We start from the raw sequence: 25,872 nt of genomic DNA on the forward strand, positions 1-25,872 counted from the left end.
CCTGATCAAACAAGATCAAGAGCAGGTGGCTCATTCTAAAGGTCCAAAGGAATGTGATTTTACGTTCTATGATGGCTATGGCGTTTATCCTCCACCCTCTCTATTCTTGGACAGTCTCCTCATAGAAGCACAAAGACGATGTTTGTCTGCCACCCTCTCAGGTTAGCATTCTCTGAGGAGGTGGGTAGGTCTTGCTTTCATAGAACAGTCCATTTTGAGAACATCAGTGTGTTTGACGGAGCAACTGCACTGCTTTGTAAGAGTGTGTCAGAATGTCATGTTATAAAGAGGTAGCAAAGGACTGAGATTACTTCACTTATATTATGGAGATGTGAGCTAGGAGAGGCCTTCTAAATCTTCCTCTCTCTACCACACACACACACACACACACACACACACACACACACACTTTAGATATTCATTAAAATTTTGACTACTACTCAAAAGGTATGAATTATAGTTCCTAAACTATTACAGAACACTTATATTTTGTTATGCTTTTATTTTTTTAGATTCAGACCTCTCTATGCAGTCTTGGCTGTCCTGGAAATTATGGAGTAGAAATGGCAGGCCTCAAACTCACAGACATTCTCCTCCTGCAGTCTCCTGATTCTTGGCATTAAAAGCCTGAGATTAAAATCATTCCTGAACAAGTGGTTTTTTTTTTTTTAATAAATGTGTGTAATTAATTACATTTGAACCCTTTTAGAGGTAACTTATTTAAATTAACTATAGATAAATTTTGCAAGAAATTATTAATAATAATGGAAATATATTATTAATTTTAATTTACTGAAGCACATGACACTAAATTGAAAAATATTTGAATGAATAATGTGTCATGAGAACGTGGAGTTTAAAGACTTTTCAACATTTCAGACAAAATTATCTGAAAAACCTGGATATGCCTACAACATAATGTTCTTCAGTTTGCCTGGAAATATATCAATTATTTACTACTTGTCATTAGAGAGGTTAGGGAAACAAAGGAAAAATGTTCTTTGCTGTTCTCATAGTTTTACAGTTCACAGCATGTCTTAGAACATGAACTTTGTCTCACAGCCAAAGCAGCATTATCTTGACTGCAGTGATTCAACTTTATCAAGCTATCACTTTCTTTAAAACAAATTCAAATGTGCTTGAATAATTAAAGGAAAAATTAACAGTGTGGTCTCCCTACAATCATTCTCACATTAAACTCTGGATGTTGAAATCAAAATTATTTTTATGCATGATGGGCAGCTTCCCACTAACAATTTTCAAGATTGCCTAATAATTTTATGTAGCGTAATTACAAGACGACTGCTTGTGTATTTTTCCTTCTCTTTGCTTCCATCGGAATACAAATTAAGCGCAATAACTAGCAAACCTTTATGGTAGACATTTACAACGCACTGCTGGGCCAGAGCTGTGTAAATGAGCTGAACAGGGAAGCCCCGCAAATACTCCCTCACTTAACAATAGGCTGTGCAAGCACAAGAGGGATTTTTTTCAGAGTAAGCAAGTTTTTAAATAAAAATGGGTGAACACAGAAGGAATCAGTGATTGCTTATGAATGACTTTCATTTCCCAAACCCTAGTGAGAATTTCAACCATTCTAATCCATCAGAACACGCAATTCACACTCTCAAGACTGAACTCAGTTAATGCAAGTTCCCTTGTGATGATTAATCTTAATATCAAGCTTGCCAGGGTTATACTATGTGACCATATATTAGATTGGTTTGTATATATGATCAATGAGTTTAAAAACAAGAGAATTCTTCCTCAGACTAGAAATCATAACCCAATATCTAGTCTACTGGAAGATTTAGATTTTTGATTTTCCAAACCTCAGATTTGTGTGATCCAATCTCTTAACAGAATCAAAGTCCTACACACAAGCTCACACACACACACACTTACATAAAAGCTGTTCTCACGGAAGCCCAAACTATATAATGACATTACCACATTCCTATTTTCTTATTGGATACTAATTTTAAATAAACCTTTAAGATGAATTTATTGCCAACAACACCTATAAGTCACCTATTTGCTGTAGTAGGGAGGTGTCTTTCCTATAATACACCAATAGATTACCATTGACATTATAATATTTATTGTATTAGTAATTTGTCTCTTTGCTATGACAAAATAAACAACTGAGTAAAGAAACATAAAAAAGTAAGAGTTTATTTTAATTGATAGTGGATCAAGTCCATCATGGCAGTCAAGGTGAGATAGCATTAGGAGATGGCTGTCTGAGTTGCATTCAAATTATGAAGTAGAGAGATATCAATACCAGTGCTAGGTTTTGCTTTCTCCTTTTCAGTTTAGGTCCCATCCCATGAAATGTTACTGCCCACATTGAAGTTGTGGTTTCCTTTGTCAATGAACCCAATCTAGAGAAGCCTTCAGAGATATGACCAAAGATGTATTTCTTTGTTAATCAAATTGATAAATTATATCAACCACTATAGACATCATTCATGTAAGCTCTAGTCTTGACAGTGTTTTTGTGCCATTTAGGGACAGACACTGCATGCTTTTCTCATCTTGACATGACTTTTATGAATTGAGTCAGCTATTTCATGGAATCTACTCTAGTTTACTTAACTGACTCTCTTTATCACCTCGCCAATTTCACTTAAATCAGAATTCTATTATAAAACTAAATGGAACTTCTAATGGCTAAGTCTCAACCTCTAATTTCCTGTATTTCTATTAACCACACACCTAGTCACACAATGATCAGAACCCAATGACATGCAGGCAAGTAGCTGTTTCCTTCTCTGAAAGTATGTCAAAATTTAATTATGAATTCCTTCCCAGTTGACTCAGTTAGCTTACAGGTCTGGAGCTAGATGAATCTAAGGCTCTTGATTAAGGAGATCAACTCCAAAGGTTGGGATGCAGATGTCTAGGGTAATAGTAACCAAGGAGTTGAGAACAACTCCTGGTGTGGAGTTGTGTAATGATTAATCGCCCTGCTTGATGACTAGAACCAAAGGTTCAGAAATATGTCCAATGTGCTCAGAATACATAATTTTATGATGGTTGTGACACAAGATACAATTTTGTCCATATATCCTTCATGCCTATTGTACATAGTCCAAACCACAGCCTTATTGCCTCTATGTCTAAATATCTAAATGCCCTCTCTCTAAGCTCTCAAAATATCAGCTCTCAGTTGCTTGAGCTAAACCTAACCTTGATTTTAATGGAAGAGGGAGAGTTAGCCAGCTGCAATTGGGTTACACAAATCCGCTTCAGTTATAGGCTTGAGTACAATTATCTCTCCTTAAAAATTTGTCTTTATCATAGGACTTTGCACTATCTAGCCAATAAAACTTCAGTAAAAGAATCACTCAGCATCTGAAGCCTTTTTGTATATAGAGTAGGCCCAGCATGGGAATTGGTTTTCCACATGTGTCTTCCATCTCATCCTCCTCTCAAGTTTTAAAAGCAGAACATTGTAGGGAACAAAATAAAGGGGGGTGGCGGTGAGGTCCTAAGGAGAAGTGGGGGAGGAAAGGGGGCCTAACGTCTGGCCAGAGTTCCTGTGCTCTGGGCAGGCAGACCCAGGCAAAGCTAATTTCCACATGGCCCTGAGTGAGCATCTAAGGCTGACCCCACTCGACAGGGGGTGGGGGTGGGGTGGAGAAGGGTGGGGACCCCGGAGCTACCTTGCTAAATAAAGCCCCAGGGTTGTAGGAGAGAGGGAATAGGATTTCCCAACACTGACCAGAGTGTGCAGCGGGTCTTGATGGAGCAGAGACTCTCTATGGTTTAAGAGCTTAATTATAGAAATGTAGGGAGAAAGAGAGAAGGGGGAGGGAGGGAGGGAGGGAGGGAGGGAGGGAGGGAGGGAAGGAGAGAGGGAAGGAGAGAGGGGGAAGAGAGGAGGAGAGAGGGGGAGAGAGGGAGAGAGAGGGAGAGGGAGAGAGAAGGCTAGAGAGAAAGAGAGAGAAAGAGGAGAGAGGAGAAGAGAAGACAAAGAGAAAGGGAAGAGGAGAGAAGTGAGAGGTAAAGGAGCAAAGGAGTAAGAGAGCAAGGTGGGGGCTGAACACCCCTTTTTATGCTCTTCACTGTTGCTAGGTAACTGGTGAGTTACCAGAACAGAGTTCCAGGCCAGAGTTCCAGGAACATGAAGGAACGCCTACCATGACATGAAGGTGAATTATGACCATTGGGGTTCAGACCTCAACTCAACTGGATACCAGCCTGCAATTCCCCACAGAACATTGCTGAGCACATTATCTTATTATATTCTAAATGCATGTGTTTTTTCAGTAGTGGCTGTTCTATCATGGGAAGGACTAAAGGAAGTCACCAATGATGATATTCATAGTTACATATAACACCTAGGAAGGATCAAAGCAGGCAGACAAAGAAGGGTGTACATTGAGTTAATCCCTTTCTGTTGAAGGCCCAGAGATCAATCTCCAAAACAAAGAGATGATTTGTGGCTGCTAGGAGCTGGATGAATGGGAAAACAGTGATTGTCTGCTACCAAGAAGGGATAGTGAAGGAAAAATGGTAAAAGTATTTTAAAAGCAGTTTGACTTAGATTTTATACATATTGTTTGTAAAACATTAATTTGTATATGTTTTCAAGGATTTATTTAAGATACATGAATTGTATATAAAAAGGAATTTGTGGATAAATCTCTAGAACTTCAAAATATTTTTATCAACTTAATATTCATATTATGTTAGCATTGTGGAATTAGTGTTATGACTATTATGTGTAATTGCTGTTGTTTTCCCTGGTACACAAAGAATTGTGATATTAAAAGATTGATTGTTTCTTACAATTGATGAAATAGAAATGTGAATTTCAAGGTATTTGTATTAGAGAAAATTGTCACATGAATTTCTCTTCAAGACATTTAAAGTAATTAAGTTTACTCAGTAAATAATAAGTTTTGAGATTTTATGAGAGGTATCACACATTTTAAAATGAATATCCATTGTTAGCAATCTCTTCATAAGAGTCAGGGCACCTTTTTGTGGACTTGTATGAACCGTGATTACAGATGAATGGCGTGATCCTGGGGCTATCCTCAATGCAGATGGACTTGAAATTTCCGTGGTCCCTGGTTCTCCAGGAATAGCTGGTTGGTTACACAGGGTGAGGCCAAATGCCAAAATCAAAATTCTGATTGCTTTGCAAGTACAAAATGAAGAGACCCCAAGCAGGTATTTTGGTTTCCAGCACCAGTCTAATTCCTTGCCTAGGGCCTATCTCAGATGCCAATCCCTGTGAGTGAATACTGGAAAATATGTGAATAATTCTTACAGTTAACTCTAGTACAGACAATATTTGACCATAATTGTACAGGGAATCCCCTGGGAGCTAAATGAGTCTTCAATTCACAATTCACACATTCATAAGCAAAAGAAAACATTGATTCACCCCACTAGGCTTTAGTTAATTAGTTGTGCAGTAATAGACACCCAAGCAAGGGAACAGTAAAGAAGGTCATATTTTCTCTGATAATGACCCACGCAGACATCTGAGCAGCAAGCCCAAACCTGGAGTACATGAGAAACATTCTTTATATAGAAAGGCTGGCCACTTTCTACTACAAATTCTTGGTGTGTTGACTTTATCCAGATTCCCATTTTATATATAACAGGCATAACTTCACATTTTATAGTGTATTCATTTATTATTTATGAATACGTTCAGAGGCATACATTTTCTGTAAACATATATGCTACCATTTAGCAAACTGTAAACCTTCAGCTTGTTTGATACAGAGTTGATGAATTGTTGCTCAGTACAAATAGAAACTGCATATTTAATTGGGAGACACTTTACAGTGAACTTTATTTCTATAGTAATTTGTAGACAGTTTTATAGGCTTAATCGGAAAATGTCCTTTCTGGCATTAAATTATTAATAGTTTTTTGTTTTGTTTTGTTTTGTTTGTTTTGTTTTTTCAAGACAGGGTTTCTCTGTGTAGCCCTGGCTGTCCTAGAACTCATTCTGTAGACCAGGCTGCCTCAAAATCAGATATCTGCCTGCCTCTGCCTCCCAAGTGCTGGGATTAAAGGTGTGCACCACCATGCCCGGCTATTAATAGTTTTTTAATTGAATTCTTCCTACTCATTAAATTAATACCTGAACTGCTCTTCTTGATATGCAATGGCTGCTGCTCTATGGTTCTACCTTAACTTCATCTACTTTTGCACTAGACATGTCTTGTGTGGCTGTCTGAATAAAAATCTGACCAATAATAAATCACTTGGTAATTGTTAAGGACTCTTGAGGGGGAAAGATTCCTAGTTTATCTGCATGCTTACAGGTTTTTCAGTCTGAAGCATTTCTTTAAATTCTTAGCTATAAATAGCATCTTCGTCCTTGGATATGTAGCTCTGATATTCCTGTAACTTTTTCTTTCTTGCACTGCTAACATCAAGATAATTATATGTAAATATCTGCTCCCAAAACATTATGTAATGCATGCTTAGAAATTGCCACTTAGACAAATAAGTGAGTGGCTAAGAGTATAAATAAGGGGAGAGGGGGAGTAAAGGGAGAATTGAGGGGAGGGAGAGGAGAGAGAAATAGAGAAAGAAACAAAGGGAAGGGAGAATCCATAGATAGCATGGATGTGCAAATAAGAACAATAAAAATAATGCTGAAAGGGGTTCTGACTAGAGTTCTGAACAGAAAATGCTTGCAAATCTTAATTATAATTCCTAAGAAATTAGGCATAAATTGTAATAATTCAATTTATTTTTTGATAGATAAAAATTCGGTCTCAATACAGAATAGAGCAAACTGCTAAGTCAACAAATTTCTAAGTTCATATAATTAGTGATGATTTTTATGTAATTTCCTCAAAACACTATTAGAAAAATACCCTTAGAAATCAGAAAGCAGTATTTTACTCTGCCTTCCACAGAATGTCAGATCACTTGTGCTATGAACCTCCTTTCCTTTGTCTCTGAACTAGGCTTCAACCTCTACACTGCCTATGACACAGTGGACTATACAATATACTATAGAACAGCAGGTAGGGCACTTCTTTTTTTTATTAGATATTTTCTTCATTTACATTTCAAATGCTATCCTGAAAATTCCCTATACCCTCCCCTTGCCATGCTCCCTAACCCACCCACTCCCGCTTCCTGGCCCTGGCATTCCCCTGTACTGGGGCATATGATCTTCTCAAGACCAAGGGTCTCTCCTCCCATTGATGGCCGACTAGGCTATCCTCTGATACATATGAAACTAGAGACACAGTTCTAGGGGGTACTGGTTAGTTCATATTGCTGATCCTCCTATAGGTTTGCAGACCCCTTTAGCTCCTTGGGTACATTCTCTAGCTCCTTCATTGGGGGCCCTATGTTCCATCCAATAGATGACTATGAGCATCCACTTCTATATTTGCCAGCCTCACAAGAGATAGCTATATCAGGGTCCTGTCAGCAAAATCTTGCTGGCATATGCAATAGTGTCTCAGTTTGGTGGATCTATAAGGGATGGATCCCCCGGGTGGGGCAGTCTCTGGATGGTCCTTTCTTCTGTCTCAGCTTTGAACTTTGTCTCTGTAACTCCTTCCATGGGTATTTTGTTCCCTATTCTAAGAAGGAATGAAGTATCCACACTTTGGTCTTCCTTCTTCTTGAGTTTCATGTTTTTGCAAATTTTATCTTGGATAGTCTAGGTAGGGTACTTCTTAAAGACAGATGAAATGACTAAAGCCCTGAGAGTTATCAAAGTCCACCAAAACTGATACTGTCTACAAGAAAAAGACAAGGAGCCTTGAATCTGGGACTCTGAAGGACAGTTCACAGCCTTTTTTGCCACCACCCCTCTATTTCATCTCAAGCCAAACAGGTACCTTATAGAAAACTCCTCCACCCCTTCAGTCTTCTCTAGCTTAGAAATAGCCCCATGGGAAGGATTCATATGAAAATTTAAAGACTGCTGCATTCCTTTCCAAAGTATAGTTTTATAGATCAAAAGCCTGTGTTTTTAATTATATGTTAAAATAGATGTCACTGGGGAAAATGCTTAAATTTCATAATTTAGAAGTGATTTTGAAATATGTATGCCCCATTCAAGCTGAGCAGAAAGAGTGACAGATAATCTATAAATTAAAGTAAAATATTGTAATTCTAATGAGAATCTGGAAAGGCTGTTGCCAATTAATGAATTTAGCATATAATTAAATGACATACAATTTTGGCTAAAGGGTCATTTGACTGTGTGACTGAGGCTTTGTGTGTGTGTGTGTGTGTGTGTGTGTGTGTGTGTGTGTGTGTGTGTATACATGTAGGTGTACTTCTCTAGCTGAAGAAAAGATGTGGATGACAACCTGGAGCCCAATCCAAAAAAGCAGTCAAAGGCTGTGCAAGCTTTGACTGATAGGTGCTAAAAGGAATAGAGTCTTCACAGACAAAATAGGATCAGTATATTATCATCAAGACAGCAAAGGGTTGAAGTCCCTGGAAACTGCTTGAAATGATTGCCTAACATGGATGCCTCTATTGTCTTCATGCAGTCAAACACAAAATTGAGTTGTTGAGGTTTTTTTCTCTCGTAAGATATATTCTTGCTCTCCACCTAGAAAAATTTTTTTCTGCCAAATATCACATACATTTACTTAAGTTATAGCACTATCAAGGAATAGATTCACTTTGAGACAGTTTTCTTTTTTTAATAGCTAAACACTCAGTTGTTGATATGTAATCCTACAGTCATTGATATTCAAAGGGAAGTAAGAGAAAAAATAATTGATAAATAATGGGAGAAACATGGGACAAACACAAATATTTATGGTGATCAATTGTGTATGTGTGAATGTCTCTCTGTCTCTCTCTCTCTCTGTGTGTCTCCTCTCCTCTTTCACTGCATGTGTGTGTGTGTGTGTGTGTGTGTGTGTGTGTGTGTATGTTTGTGTGTGCATATAGGTGCAAGATCGTGTGTGTAGCAGGTCAGAGATTAAGTTGTACATGTCATGATTCAGGCACCGTGCATCTTTTCCGTTGTTCTATTTCTTTGGTACAAGATCTCTCATTAGCCATGTAGGTGAAGGTGGCTGGCTAGCATATTCAATGGATAGATCTGTATTACTTTATTCAAAGCTGATATTGTAAGCCCACAGGACTGCACCAGGTTTCGTTTTACAAATTATCTCAGAATGAACTGAGATCCTTGTGCCTGCATGGCAAGAACTTTACTGAGCTCTTTTCACAGGCCTGATGATCAATTTTCAATTACATGTTTTCTTCAGTGTCACTAGAAGCAAGAGCATGGATTCTCACACATATGCACACATGCACATAATTGAACTCATGAATGATTAAATCTTTTATTGATTTCTCTCTAAATTAAGGAGAAGAGGATATGGAAAACTTTAAGTCAGGGTGGCTGAATGGACTTTTCATTTAAAAGTTCACTCACTAGCTATCCATTGAAAGTAGAGGAGAAAAATGAGCTAAAGAAATTGTCACATAGTAAATATGACTTAAAAGATCAAAATATAATATCTGATCCATGCATAAGCACGAAGTTGGGCTGACTATCTGCAGGGCCAGCTGGAGCAACAGGTGAAAACCAAATAAAGTACATGCTGAGATGGGCAAGGAGTTAAATAAATCCTGTGTCAAGTAGAGTTCTCTAGAAGAGCAAAACCAATGCATGCATTTCATTATAAAAGAGGGCTTCATGGATTAGATTATGCTACTGGAGACAAGATCCTCCCACAATGGCCACTGAGTATGCTAGAGAACAGAGAACTTTGTGGATTGCCAGTCTAGGCTGAATGCATTGCCACATGAAATAACAATCACATAGCCAATATGAGGCCTGAAAGCTTCCTGGAGAGTTCTGTTGTGAGTTCTTTTAGAAACTCTGAAGAATCTGGAGTCTAATGGTCATTGGTGATGACTGCAAAGTATACCATTTACTGGGAAGAATGGAGAATGCACATACTAGCTAGCCTTCTCTTTATTAAGTCCAGACTTCCAGTCCTTGGGATGACACTGCAGAGATAAAGATTGGACATCAACCCCTCAGTTTCTTCCACACATGTCAATCTTCCCTAGAAATGATCTCAAATGCACCCAGAAATGTGCTCATTTCTAAATTGTATATCAATCCACTCAAGATGATGATCAAGATTAGCAATCATGTGTTCATTCTTTGACAATGTCTGGTCCAAACTCATCTCTTTGTCTTTAAATAATGGCAAGTGAAAGTCAAAATTCTATCTAACATAGTCAACTTAGTAAATGTAAATAAGCAAATAAGTTATGAAAGGAAACCATGAGCCAAAATAAAACTTTCTCCCTTAAGTTGCTTCTATGAAGTACGTAAGCACAGTGACTAAAGATGAACTAATATGAAAAGCATCCAAACTTCACCTTCCTATATGATTAAATAATCATGAAATGAGTAGAATTGTAAAGCCATTGTTTCAGAAAATCCAATAAACTCAAAACTGTGTATTGACATAAAGGAAATATTTTTGGTTTGTAAAATAATAAAACCACTATCCTTATTTTTATGACTAGCCTTAATTTAATAGCTCTCTTCCCAATTACTTCTTTAATGTAGTCATGGTATACTTATTAATACGTAGTGAGAAGTGAATTTTAAATAAAATTAGAATATTTCAAATGTTTTCTCACTTAAAATATTACTTTAAAAAATTTTGGGAGGTAACCCAATCACAAAAGAACACACATGATATGCACTCACTGATAATTGGATACTAGTCCAGAAGCTCAGAATACCCAAGATACAATTGGCAAAATGCATGAAACTCAAAAAGAAGAAAGACCTTCGATCCTTCTTAGAAGGGGCAACAAAATGTCCACAGAAGGAGTTACAGAGACAAAGGTTGGAGCAGAGACTGAAGGAATGACCATTGAGAATCTGCTCCATCCCATAAACAGCCACCAAAACCAGACACTATTGTGGATGCTAACAAGTGCTAGTTGGCAGGAGCCTGATAAAGCTGTCTCCTGAGACTTTCTGCCAGTGCCTGACAAATACAGAAATGGATGCTCACAGCTATCTATTGGACAAAACACAGGGTCCCCAGTGAAGGTGCTACAGAAAGTACCCAAGGAGCTTAAGTGGTTTGCAGCCCCAAAGGAGGAACAATAATATGAACCAAGCAGAACCCCCAGAGCTCCCTGGGACTAAACAACCAATCAAAGAAAACACGTGGTGGGACTCATGGCTCTAGCTGCATTTGTAGCAGAGAATGGCCTAGTCGGTCATCAATGGGAGGAGAGGCCATTGGTCCTGTGAAGGTTCTATGCCACAATATAGGGGAATGCCAGGGCCAGGAAGCAGGAGTGGGTGGGTTGGGGAGCAGGGGAAGAGGGGGAGAGGATAGGGGATTTTCAGAGGGGAAACCAGGAAAAGGGACAACATTTGAAATGTAAATAAAGAAAATATATAATTTAAAAAAAAAGAAAAATGTGTCAACACAAGTATATACTAGTAATATTAATAAGGTTTCATCCTAGAAATCTAATTTTATTTTAATTTTTAAACATTTATTTTATTTTGTTGCTTATGATTTTGGCTTTTAAAAAGCCAATAAATTAATAAAGGCTCAATTGAATATTTTCAGAACTTCTTATTTATATTCAATTTCTGTTACTTGAAGAGGTATCACATAAATTCTTTTCTGAACTTGATTCTAGACTAAAGCCTACTTCAAAATCAGGCTGAATTATCCCAAGGCATAAATCAAAGGTAACTTTGCTGAAGGAAATCAGAGATAAGACCTTCAAAAATTCAAATAAATTCTTTTTGGGGGCTGCAGGTATTCTAAAATCAAGGGCTTCAGGGTACCTATTATTAGAGTTGCTATAAATAAGGAAAAGAATGTTGTGGAAGATCAATGAACTACTGAAAATGTCCTACATTCCCAGTCTACCCAAAGTTACAAAGATACAGTTCTCTTCATATAAAAGATGCATTTATATTTATAACACATATCTAAATATATTTTATAAAAAGTGCATGTATGTTAAATTTTTTCACACCTCCTAAGTCTAGCTTATCTACCACCTCTTTCTAGGAAACACCCAAAATTCCCCAAGAAAAGTTTGCTTGCTGATTTTTTACTTTCCAAGAAATTCTTAGTGGCAAAAGACAATGGCAGCTGCCTCTGCCCTTGCCTGAGAATACATAGGAAGTAGTACCCTAGGCTTAGAAGCATGTCTGGGCACAAAAAATCTCCCCAGAATAGGTGACCTGTAAAACCAAGGAATATCTAGCTTCAAATGAAGAGGTAATCATTTTTTCTTAATTTAGAACATGATTTTAATGAAGAGGAAATTTAATTTCTGTTACTAAGATGTAAATGATAAGACTAGAGAAATTAACATATTAATTAACATATTGGAATTTCAGAATCTGAGAGACCAATAGCTGGATGGTAGAGGTTTAATACTCTGGAAGCTGCTTTTCTATTGATTTTTATTTATTTACACACCATTATGGGTTTTTATATTTGTTTTCTTTTGGTCTTATTTGTTTTTTGTGGAAGAACCTTCCCCTTATGAATAAAGATTTCAGGGGATCAATTACTGGGCGAGGAGTGGGCCAGACTTCCGGGTTAGAGAGCAGAAGAGAGGAAGGAAGAAAAGGATTCTGGCTTTTGGATAGGAGACAAGTGGTGGCCAAAATGTAGCTAACAAGAGGCCACAGGTTTAAATGGCAGATCTGCCAGGATTCACCACCCAAGGAGTTACATTTAGTAAAGCTTACAAAATTAGAATGCTAGTTCCTGTGCCCAATGATTCAGTTACCTTTTTTTTTTAAAAAAAAATATTTCATGCTATAACTTTTTAATAATTATTTAAGACAATTTTAAATTTAAATGTTTTGATCATATATTTCCCTCACCCAAGTCCTCTAGATCCTCTTTCTTCCCTACCGCCCAAATTTAAACTCTTTCTCAATTATCAAACAAAAACCCAATACAGCAATGTATCATTCCCCACCCCACCCCAATCTAAAAATAAACAAAATAACACTCAAATTTAACTAAATAAAAGCATGCACAAAGCAAATAAACAAAAAAATAAACAATATCAAAACAAAACAAAACAAAAGTATGGAGTCCTATATGCTGGTCAACTACTCATGAACAGGAGGCATATCCTGGATTGGAGTAACATTATACTCAATGTTACTCTATTGGGAAAAATTATTTTCTACCTCTTAGAAGGTGTAACTGATAGTTCAGTTGTCAACCTTTGCCCTAGTGGCTAAGTTTTCAGTCATTTATTCCTTCATCTACCCATTCACTCACTTTTAAAATAAAATAAAATAAACCAAAACAAAAAGCACAAACTATCACATCAAATTTGGAAGAGGTAAACAAACAGAAGGAAAAAAGCCCAAGAAAGCACCCAAAAACCAGAGACTTGTTTACATACTTAGGAATCCCATAAAACACAAAACTGGATGGAGAGATAGAGATAGAGAGAGAGAGAGAGAGAGAGAGAGAGAGAGAGAGAGAGAGAGACAGAGACAGAGACAGAGACAGAGACAGAGACAGAGATAGATAGAAATATATAGATATAAAAACAAAGGATTTGGTGCAGACCTGTGCAGGCCAAATGGTTCACTTTTCCCATGTCACTCAGAAATGGTTGACTCACAGGCAACAGAGTAGACACCTGCACAGAATCAAAGGATAAGTTCTTGCTGCCAGTGTCCAGGGTGTCATGAGACCCAGGGCTACCAATGGCAAGAGGGCCCATCTGGTATCTCCTCTGAACAGCTTCCACCATGTAATTTATCACGTTCATCCCCCCTCCTTTGGCAGGAGAACTGCAGATTATAGGGCCCTTGAAAATTATTATTTTGTGTCTTCTTGTATTGTGGTAAGTAGTTTTAAATGTGGGCTTTTTTTTTCTTGTTTTGCCTAATTCTGAGTGGTGGAAAATTAACCTCCAACTGAATTCATAATTACTACTAGAGGAAGCCACTGCCACTAGCAGACTATAGCTTACCATCAAACGTCACCAAGAATCATCTACTGAAGTCTGCTTAGCTCCCTTGAAATTCCATTGGGCATTTGGAAAAGACTGTGTACATCCAGTAAAAGCTACTAATGCTGCTCCTGGCTTTTGTTTCATTTCTCCCATTTCCAAAGCCACTTTCCTTTCACATCTCTCTCTGTAGGAGGGGTTCCTGCTCCCTTGTACTTTGATTTTCTTCTGTAGCTCAGCTTTTTCTCAAGAAAGTCAAGCAGGGCCTTCCTCTGGACTGCTTTGCCAAACTCTGGTTTTATCTTTCTAGTCATATTTGTTTTCTTTGTTTGCTTTGTGTTGTTGTTATTGATGTGTTGGTAGTGATAGTTATTTTGGGGCTGGATGTCCTGAGACTCAATAGACACTACAAACAACCCTGCAAATCTGGTCCAAGTCTTGGGTTCCTGTTTCCTACTGGCACCTACCTGATACAGAGAGACACTGATGACTGATGGAGCACAGTGGGCCCTAGCCAGAGCTCAGATTCTGAATGGTCTCCTTGAATGAGAAGAACAATCAGGTTCTTCTAACCCCAGCTTTGCTGCACCCCTCCTCCCTAAATAGGCAGCTGGTATCTGCCCCATATTCTCTGGGATAAACTCGCTCTTATTAAATGTCTGAGAGAAGCTCAGAGGAGACTTCAGTTACTCAATTTCTTTGTGAAGGGAGATGTTATCTATCTTTAAAAGAAAAATATTATCTTAGCAGCCTAACCACATATTTCCTCAGAGAGTATGCCATTTTGCCCTTTTGCATTACAAAGTGTCCTTATAAAAATAAGGTACCAATTCATTTTTGACAGGCATTTAAAACCCTGGCATTTAGGAACTGGCTAGTGGCTTCTGCATTGACTGTGGATAATAAATGTCTGGGAGATACTGAATAGGATAAACAGAAAGGGTTCAGAGTGAATATTTTTATGACAATACATACTTGGGTCATTTCTTTCTAATCTGCTCTGTCATAAGATTTATTTTTCAGTTAAAGAAACACAGACTTTGAGTCATATGTTCATTATGCAACACATGACTTTATTCTTTTCATTACAAGGAGATTTTGCTTTTTCTATTAATATATTTTATATTCTAAGTGGTGGTTCAACTTTAAGAATTTAATTTTTTATCCCCATAGTTTAAGAACACTCTCTCAGTCCTGCACAAGGTATTATAGTCTAGATTCAATAGCATACAAGCTTCAGCATAGAGAAGAAAGAGCTTTGGGACTCTAGACATTTGCAACCAGAGAGAAGACACCATAAGGGAAGTGAGGAAGTGCAGGCAGGCCTTCTTCTCCCAGGATGATGAAGGAACACCATTGGTAGCACTGGGAGAAGGATGGCCTATGGCAGGAAGACACAAATCTGTAGCATATCAGATATGAATCTATCCTGAGAATTCAGACAAGAATTAGAGCAGTAGGCCAGCCTGGGACTAGTAGCTAGAGGCTATACCTTCTGAGATGTTAGTAAGTACTTTAAGTCATTACGTATAGCATTCAAAGTGCAACCTTGCCACATCATTAGAAGCAATAAGCTTTAGAAAGATTTGAGTCCAACTCCCATAAATGCAATCAAAAGAATTCACACACATACACACAAACACACACACACACACACACACACACACACACGCGCGCGCGCGCGCACACACACACACACACACACACACACACAAATATGCATAGAGGTATGCATACACACATATGCACAAATGCACACCACACACACATATTCTCAAATAAACACATACACCATAAAAAGTCTACTTTTCATGGCTTCAATGTACATAAATTGCTACACTGTTCAATTAAACAACACCTATTTCTGAACAAAGGGCTTCAATTTTCAGTTACCTTAGTAGATTTAATGTGAATAACAAGAAAACAACAGTAGACTGGTAATTGTTCACTGTGTCAGACCCTCTAAGACTACATCAAAGCAAACTGTGAGTAAGTGAAATGAATCTCAGGGTAGAAAATATTCTAGTCAGTATTTTGGAATCCAGAGATTCTCTTTTAGAATGTGCCTTAATCAGTGTTGTATTGCTGTAAAAAGACACCATGAGTCCAGAAACTCTTATAATGGAAGACACTTAATTGTGTCTTGCATATAGTTTCAGAGGTCTAGTCTATTGTCATAACAGTAGGGAGCATTGCAGCGGGCAGCTAGACATGATGCTAGATAAGTAGCTGAGATTTATTTATTGGATATGCAGATGGCAGGAAGCCATTTGGCCTGATTTTGGCTTTGGAAAATCAAAGCACATCCTTAGCAACATGTTTACCACAACAAGACCACACCCACGACCCCCTCTTATGTAATGACACTTCCTGATGACTAAGCATTTAAATATTGAAGACTCTGGGGAACCATACTTATCAAACCAAAACAGAAAGTTATTCATATACCAGGTACCTATGGCTGGAACGTCTCCTATATCTCAACTGTGTGAAGCAGAAGTGAGGAATATGCAATAAGGGGTCCTTTTATCTCAGCTTAATTATAATGAGATAAATTATAGACACTAGTATATTACCTACATCAATTTATATGCTGGTATGTTAAAGCACCCATTAATGTATGCATTACATACATACATACACACACACACATATATATACACATATATATATATAAACATATATACACATATCCATATAAATATATATATATATCCATATATCCACAGATTTTATATATACATACATATATATACACATATACATATATATATATATATATATATATATATATATATATATATATATATATATATATATTATACACCTATACACACACACCCACACACACACACATACACATACATGGCACTACACAGTACCATAATCTTTGTAAATACTGAATGTAAGTCAAAACTGTACCAAGTTTCCTAGCAGTGAACAAGAAAAATTAATATCAATGCACTATTTTCACAATGTTTTGATGAAACACTAAAACGTTCTCATTGATAAATACAGAACAATAAAAATAGTAAGACTAATGATTATTAGTATATACAAAATATAAAATTTAGAAGTATTAAGATATAACTATTTTCTCATTAAAATTACGTCAGGCTGCTTTGGACATGTTTGGCTTCTCTCAATCATATGAGCTATAATACAGAGCATTGGTTTTCCTGTGAAGTATCAAATGTTCATATGCTTTTCAAGCTTGTGTTCGTTTCCATGATATCTTATCCTTCAAGTTTTACATAGGATGAAGGAAAGAGATTGGACCTGTGTAGATGTTTTTCTGGCACTTTTCTCTGGAATGCTTTCATCACAGCCATGTCCTCTGTCAATATATCTCTGACAGCACAGTGAAATTTCCAAGGAGTCCAAGCTTCAATATTACTACCATCAGGCAGTGTTACATGATTTGGTTTACACTTAATTCAAAGTCCAAATCTAGCTTTATTACTCTGTGCATCTGTTGCTCTTTTGTTGCTGTTGTTGTTGGTGCTGATTTTTCATATAGAATTATTTCTGTTCTCTGTTATCCAGCTTTAAAAAGTGGTTTATCCTTGAAAGAGAAGGCCATACATGTTACTGTCTTCTCTTGAACAGGAACAAAGAACAATCACTGAGCAATTTGAAAGAACTTCAATTGTGATGGGTCCACAGTCATAGGTGTGTCTGTTATGAACTCTTTGCCACACATGCAAGTGCTGTGTGTAATTTTTACTTTGTGGCATTTTACTGATAAATGCTGAAAAAGCACATCAGCAACTATTACCACAACAATTCGAGATGATCAAGCTTAATGTTTCAGTGACCTTCAACATATTTTTCCTCTCTTATGAAACTCCTGGCTAGCTGAACTTGAGCTGATGCTATAAAAATATGTATATGATTTTAGGGTCCCAGAGTACTAAAGTAACAATACACTGCAATGTGCCTACTCATCACTGACACAGAAGCTGTAAAAGAAATACAAACTTAGGAAATGGGAACCATCTCAAAGCCCAGCTTCAAATGCACTACACTTCAAGCCAATAAAGCAAGTGACATGTCTGAGCTCCAATTCGAAGAGTTTTCAGTGTCCCACACCCCACAAATCATAGCAAAGTCAGTCTTGTGACTATAACACAGAAGGAAGGATGAAGACCAAAAGGTCATTTAAACCAAGAATAACTTCTACTGTTATGTATGTTCAACAGGATCTGGATTATAATGAACAACTCCCATCCTCATCTCCTGTTGATAACAATCTTCTAGTTAGGGGTGATAATCAGAATTAATGAGGAATAATAATCACCACATAAAGATCAGTTTCAAAAAATGGTGGACCCCTTTTACTCTTAAAGATTTTTTAATATTTTTTATTATTACGTATTTTCCTCAATTACATTTAGAATGCTATCCCAAAAGTCCCTCATACCCGCCCCCCCCCCCACTTCCCTACCCACCCATTCCCATTTTTTGGCCGTGGCATTCCCCTGTACTGGGGCATATAAAGTTTGCGTGTCCAATGGGCCTCTCTTTGCAGTGATGGCCAACTAGGCCATCTTTTGATACATATGCAGCTAGAGTCAAGAGCTCCGGGGTACTGGTTAGTTCATAATGTTGTTCCACCGATAGGGTTGCAGATCTCTTTAGCTCCTTGGGTGCTTTCTCTAGCTCCTCCACTGTGAGCCCTGTAAAGATTTTTATTCCCTGCATTTTTGTAATGATTTTAGTAAAGCATGACTGATGACAATACATCAACAGGAAGGTTGGCTGAGACTTTTAGGCAATCATCAGTTCAGAATCTCCACTACCTTCCCCTGCCTTAGCCAAGCATTTGTGTTTTGAGAACCATGGAATAAAGGAGACAAGTAGAAGAAGTCTGATTCAGACCTGAGAAAGATCCAGACCTGAAATAGATCCAGACCTGAGAGAGTTCCAGACTTTTACTGTCCATCGTCTAAATGAGACTCAGGTCCACAGTTAATTAGCATCCTGGTTCTTTCCTTCTGTGCTCACCCATCGTTTACTGTGGCCTCTTGATTTTACTGGCTAGCTGCTTGTTAAGGGCACTCAGCCATCTTCAGACATCAGGTTGGTTGCCTGTCATAGGTTTCCTTTGTAAATATGCATTTGCATTTGTTCCTCATAGGATCAAGAAGATGCCAAGCAGAGTGCTACATGAGGAAGGACGAGAAGCACCCTCACAATAGGTATATGGAAAAACATATTGTTTCCTTCTGGATCTCTCTTGGTCCACCAAGGTGATGACAGTATCCCCCATTTTAGGGGATTATCACAGTGTTATATAGTAGGACATACATTCTATAAATGATTGAAGGTCAGGCAAACTGACGAGAAAGGAAGAATCTACTTGTACCAGGATGTTTCCAGTGACTTGTGCATGCAATCTAAAAGATCAAACACAGGTATATAAAGAGAGGATGACTGATACAAGAATCCATAATCCTACAAAATGCCATTTACAAGCAAGAATCCAACAAACAAAACCAATTCTGAGCATAAATAAGCTTAGAATTGGCAGGTACATTTAATATGGGAAGATGCCTTATTGAAGATTTCCCGTTCCTTGCTTAAGGAGAACCATAGAAGCTGGCCAGGTGCCTCCATCCAGCCCATGAGCAAGGTCTGCTGCTTCTCTCAGTGTTACCTCACCCTATTGGTGAGTCTGAAAAGTGATCCTCTTATGATTATAATCACAGTGGTTCTGGCTTTCCTTTCTAGGTAGTATATGCATTTCTATGGAACTGAATGAAGACCTGTTCAAAGTTAGTTCTTTATTACATTTATCTCAGCATTGAAGATTCCCTCCTTCCCTCCCTCTGTTCTTCTCTCTATCCCTCCCCCTTATCTCCTTCCCTTTGTTCTTTATTCCTGTAGATCTCTACACACTTTGGTATACCATTTCTATCTTTTCCAATGGTTCCTTTGGCTCTCTTCCCAGGACCTTTCTTTTCTTATTATGTGAATATGTCACACTAAATGAGCCTGAATGCCAACCGTATATTAATCTGATTCTCCCCTAATGGGCTCTTCATGCAAAATTGCAGGATGTCCCTACCTGTTGACTCTTGAGAATCAGGAGGAGAATTCAGTCGTAGCATAATCTCAGTGCAGTCTAGTTGAGACTCCTGTCACTTAGTGGTTATCTAAGGAGACACCTACACTGAGCACATACTCTATATTTCTAGGGCTCACATTCTGAAATTGTCAACAGATCCAGAAGAGCCCCTAAGAACAAGGTTGAAACGAGCTATAAACTACTTAAGAAGTGATAGCTTTTCACTTCTAGTCCATTTTTAACTCATTCTTCTCAGGAAAACTAACTAATCAAGATGTCACCCAATTACCCCCCTACACTCTTCAAATACCACAGGTTTAATCTTAAAGATAATAGAAAAGGTCATAATTTTCTCAAAATCTCATGAATTTGTTTTGTTTGTTAAGGAAATATACCCTCCTTGGACCCAGAAATATGGTATCTGAACCATCCCTGCAGCATGCAGATAACGCTTCTAGCAGTTTGGAGTCTGCTCAGTGTGGCTTTTCTTTTTACAGGGTTAGATCAATATCACACTGATACATGTTCTGCCAGCCACGCTGTAATGCTGCATTCTTCCAGGCTCGGTAATAGAAAGTGATTTAATGCTTTCAGCTTGGAAGATATTGCAATGAACACTGTGATTTATAAAACAAATGGGCTATTGTCCTAAATAAGTTTAAAATTATATAGACCCGAGGAAATAGAGTTAACTAAAGTTTTAATGCTACTCTCCTATTTTCTGCTAAGCAGTTTATACAGACACATAAGCAATTCTACTCAGAAAATGCAACAGAAATTTATAGCCGAAATCCTCCATACATAATTTCTTTAACCTAGTGTACCTTTTGGCATTTATTAGTACACAGAGGCAGCTTCCAACATATCTTTCTTTTATTCAGGCAACTGTCTATATATTTATAGGGCCCATAAATCATTGCATCTTAAATAGTAGCCTATCAGAAAAAAATATGCTAATTGTGGAGGGCAGTGTGTCCTATATTGAATGCTACTGGCATTTTGGAATATTATTTCTTGCTTTATCACAGAAGCGTGCTAGGAAATAGAAATGACAGGAGCGCTATAAGCCAGAGGAATCTCAGTGATACATTGAAAAGCTGCCATCTCTTATTCTCAGAACACATCGGTGAAGACAGCAGTGTGTGATAACAGGAGATGGGAAATTTTCATTTAATCTTTTAAATGCATTGGCCTCGAGGAGATGTGAGTGGAATTTGCATGCAGCAATTCTAATGCTTTTCCTACTTTAATTTCCTCTTCTTCATCTTCATCTCCTTCCGTCTTCTTTGTGTGTACTTGAGAAAGAACCCTAGTTTGGCAGTGCTACTCAGGAGAATTATTACAGTGGAGAGAAAGGAAGGGAAAACTGGAAGCAATGTGCAGGAGAATTTAAAGAATGACTTAGGCACCATCTGAATGTGTGATGATCATTGCTGCAGAAGAATAGTAAAATTAGTAACAATGCATCTCAGGTTTTTAATTATATTAATAACCAGACTTCCAAACAGAGATTTTAAAGGAAGGAAAGAAGTACTTCTTGAATAAAAGGCAATGTTTGGAAACACAATTTATGTGAAAGGAGAGCATCTCCCCCAAACGTTATGCCCTTGGCTATGTCTTCATCTGCATTGCCGGGTAGTATGGTACAGCCCCTCCTCTGCTTCGGCAGGTAGGAAGACACTGCCTGGATTGGATTAGGCTGTGCCACCTCACCAAAGGTGCTAGTCCACTTCCTGTTACTATAGTGAAATACCTGAGATAATTGACTTGTAAAGAGGAAAATGTTTATTATGGCTCAGGGTTTTGGCAATCCCAAGAACAGGTTGGGCTTGGCTTGCCTGAAAGTGTCAGATGACAACGGCATGAAATATATGATAACTAACTGCTAATTCCACGAGAATAAAGCAAAAGCAAAGATGTTGGGCTCCAATTCACAATTAAGAACATGCTTTATAAAATTATTTATTTTATTTTTGACATAATACAAGTATATTGTTTCCCCTTCCCTTTCCTCCATCCAAACCTTTCCATATGTGCCTCCTTGCTCTCTTTCATATACATTGCATATTTTTCTTAATTATTATTTCATGGACATATACATACATTCATATGTATGTATATGTGTATGTTTATGCATGTGTGTGTATAGTATTTATATTCTTAAATACATAACTATAACCTGTGTGTCATTAGGGAAGTATTCCACTTCTTTCTCCTAAACTCTGGGAAGAACAGACCACTATATCATGAAAGATATAATTAGGTGTCTCAAAGCCGTGTTTAGATAATATATTTTTAAATGGCATGGAGACTGGGGATGTGTTGCCTTATTCTTTGAGCAAAAGTATGTACTGAGTGTGGCCTGCTTAAGACAGATGTGTAAGTAGAAACCTCTATTTATAGACCATTCACCTTTAGGTGGCTTTTGAAAAATGTGACTCTACTTATAATTTTAATTAAGATTTCACCCAGAGAATACTCTCATCTAAAAGCTTTAGACCAGAGATTTTGATCACTCATATTGTACAATCCTCAAAATTCTGAAACAAATAATACAACTGAGAATGACTCAAGTAAGATTTAAGTGTCAACAAGCTTATTCAGCCTCATCAATGACACAGAGAAATACCATCAGCATAGGGCTATACTACCCACAATGCAACCAATTTCATCTGAGAAATACCATCAAAAAAATAGAATCAAAATCTCACAGAGAACATTATGAAAGAGGATGTGTAAGAACCTGAAAAAAATGTTCTAGCTTCATGGGAAGAAATATTGATTAAGGTTCAAAACAATACTGTGAAAGGACAGCTTCTCAAGTACCCTAGTTTCTTATTCCCAATAACAACAGTACAATGAGGTCAATAATATATGAAGGTCTTACTTTATGGATGTGGATTCAATTCTCAGTACCATGAGATGATCCACAATCATTAGTAACTTTAGTTCTAGGGGACCTGACATCCTTTTATGACCTCTCTGTGCCCTAGGCATCCATGTGGTCCACATACATACATGTGTGCATATAAAACACTTGCACATATAAAGTTCAAAACAAGCAAAAACATGTCTATCTATACGGATGCAAAGAAGCCAACATATGGTGAATGACTAAAGGGATCTGATAAGCAACATGTCTAAAAAATTTTTTTCACATTTGATCAATGTTAGTTTTTGATGTCATTGACTTCATAAAGTCAGACTCTAGGTACATTTACAACTTTGTGTAACAATTTCAATATTTCATAGAAATGTTGAGAACAATTTACATTAAGAAAATATTTATTTATATACATATATATATTCATGAATCTACATACTAGATGTTATCTGTAATATTACATGTAAAGACATTTCTATCCCATTAACTTATAATATTTATTTGTCTACATAGGAAGTATCCTAGTGGTCTGTCATTCTAAAAGTGTCTATCAACGTCTGTTTTTATTAACTTCTAGTCACTGAAAATATGCATAGGATGTGTATTGGTTACAAAATTAATTTGTTCATAATTACAATGGATATATCAAATCAATGAGAATGGGAAAGTGAGACTTCTTGATGGCTAAATATCTAAGCTACACTCATTCTCTGGTAATAAATAGTCACAGCACACCCCACAGACTATGAGTTTGGTCATTTGAAATTACTTTAACATAGTTCTTTGAACTTATAACTGCAACCCTTTTATTTTTCTTTTATCAGCACAGAAAAAGCAGAAATGAGTGAATCCTGATTTCTATTCACGAATTCTGTCACTTACAAAACAGAGTTCCATGAAAACTAAGTGTGGTTGGCAGTGCTCTACTTGTGTATTTAAGGGAGTAAATGTCTAAGTAAGAAAGCTGATAGAAGGAGGCTTGTGATGTGCTGGCCAGTTGAGAAGGTGTTCTCTCTTATATACAAACCTTTCTTAGGTGGTGTAGTTGTGATCATATCTGCCTTCCAAGAATAACCTTAAGTTCTTCAGTAAATGCATATATGTAGGCCTTTTTCCTAGAACCAGTGATTTAGCTGGTATGGGTGTATCTCTACAATATTGAATTTTACATACTCCAGCAAGCAACTTAGCTCTGTAGATCACCCAGAGATAGCCCCAGATACATGGACTTAGTCTTAGTTATCACTTGATTGTGATGGTAGAAAGATGATGTTAAAATTGTGCCTGAAGATGGGAATACTACTTTGTTTAAAGTCCCATATATACATTTCCAACACTATAGTTTTTAGAATCTCTTAGATAGGATCATGGACTAAGTTCTCAGAAACCATAATGATTTCTGTCAGTTCTTCACATAGTCAAAAATTACCATAATTCAAATACACCTGGCAAAGAGTTCACATCTATCTTAGAGAAAAATCAGATCTTTAAAATATGTCTTGTATGGCTTTTAACTCAATATTATTAACTTTTGAGAGCATATGGCAAACTACCTGCCTTACAGTCACATATTTTTCTTCTTTAGAAGCACCTAATGTTTTTTTCACAACTTTATAGATAGTATTTTGAATATGAAAAACACATTCCTTTCTTTTTAACAGCTGGCCTATGACATAACCCATACTCATACATAAAGAAATTGTATATAATAATATTGAAAAAATCTTGTACTAGAACTAGAATTGCTTAGTCATAAGACAGGGACAATTATAAATTCCAAGGTTCATAATTGAGCCTTGGAATTATGCTATGTTTTTTCACAACTTTATAGATAGTATTTTGAATATGAAAAACACATTCCTTTCTTTTTAACAGCTGGCCTATGACATAACCCATACTCATACATAAAGAAATTGTATATAACAATAATATTGAAAAAATCTTGTACTAGAACTAGAATTGCTTAGTCATAAGACAGGGACAATAATAAATTCCAAGGTTCATAATTGAGCAATTTGTACTATGTATACCTACATGTACATCTTCTTACTCATTAACATATGGGACAATTCTTCATGCTTAGTATGAGGTGTAGAATTTCACCTTAAATGTGTTGGATTCTATTCTGTGTGAAGTGCTAAGCTTACTCCTTAGAAATCAGCACACAACTTCTGGCTTTATATTGACATCATATAAGTTATTAAATAATTTATTCATTTATGGATTTTCTTTCTTGTGACAAGTCTTTCTAAAGGAAAAATAATGAAAAAAAGGCAGTAATAACATTTAGTATGTAGCAAATTGTAGGTCCTAGAATGATACATGTTCAGAGAGGAGAGAGCTAGATGATAGGTACACAAGAGGAAATTTCCCAATATTCTACAGTAAACCAAGGTGTTTACAATTCTAAATAATTCATTGGGCATTTCATAAAGTGAGTTAGAATTTTCCCAACAAATAAATTAGTTCCCAAGATATGGAAATATATTCTGAGGATATGGAAATGTATTTGTTCTGATTTAATTATTCTATGTTGTTTCTACTCTTTACCTTATGACATGCACAATTAATATATTTCAATAACAATAATTTAGCATATTGCCCTTATAAGAATTATACATTTATTTTCATAAGTAACTTTTTAATCATGATTAATTTTTCAGAAAAAGCTAATTCATATACAAATGTGATGGTTTATCACATTTAAAATGTTAAATTTCATAGATTTACATGCTCAAAAATTTCAGAGGTTGTCAGATTTTCCTTTCCTAATTTATTGTGGTCAATTCATTACCCTTACATATCACCATGAAAAGCAGAGCTATAGGATATGGCATAGACCAGGTCAAGACCACAGAGCCACACTCACAATATAGCAATGCCAACAAGTTGCCTTGACAGCTGCACTCCATAAGTATGTGAAAATAGCAAAGACATCAAATGCAAATGT

At 36.9% G+C, this 25,872-nt stretch overlaps 1 protein-coding gene and 1 long non-coding RNA gene across 11 annotated transcripts in view; one reads left to right on the forward strand and one right to left on the reverse strand.

Moving 5' to 3' along the window:
• Nrg3os (neuregulin 3, opposite strand) overlaps positions 1 to 648 on the forward strand; it is a 60,493-nt gene extending 59,845 nt beyond the window's left edge. The window contains exon 5 of the long non-coding RNA NR_045713.1: positions 513 to 648. This is a non-coding gene — a long non-coding RNA (neuregulin 3, opposite strand). The remainder of the gene's footprint in view (positions 1 to 512) is intronic.
• The window catches only part of Nrg3 (neuregulin 3), a 1,108,134-nt gene that overhangs the window by 593,045 nt on the left and 489,217 nt on the right, over positions 1 to 25,872 (reverse strand). The gene's annotated exons all lie outside the window — the stretch shown is intronic.

Source organism: Mus musculus, chromosome 14 (genome assembly GCF_000001635.26).
Source record: "Mus musculus strain C57BL/6J chromosome 14, GRCm38.p6 C57BL/6J".
Lineage (NCBI taxonomy): Eukaryota > Metazoa > Chordata > Mammalia > Rodentia > Muridae > Mus > Mus musculus.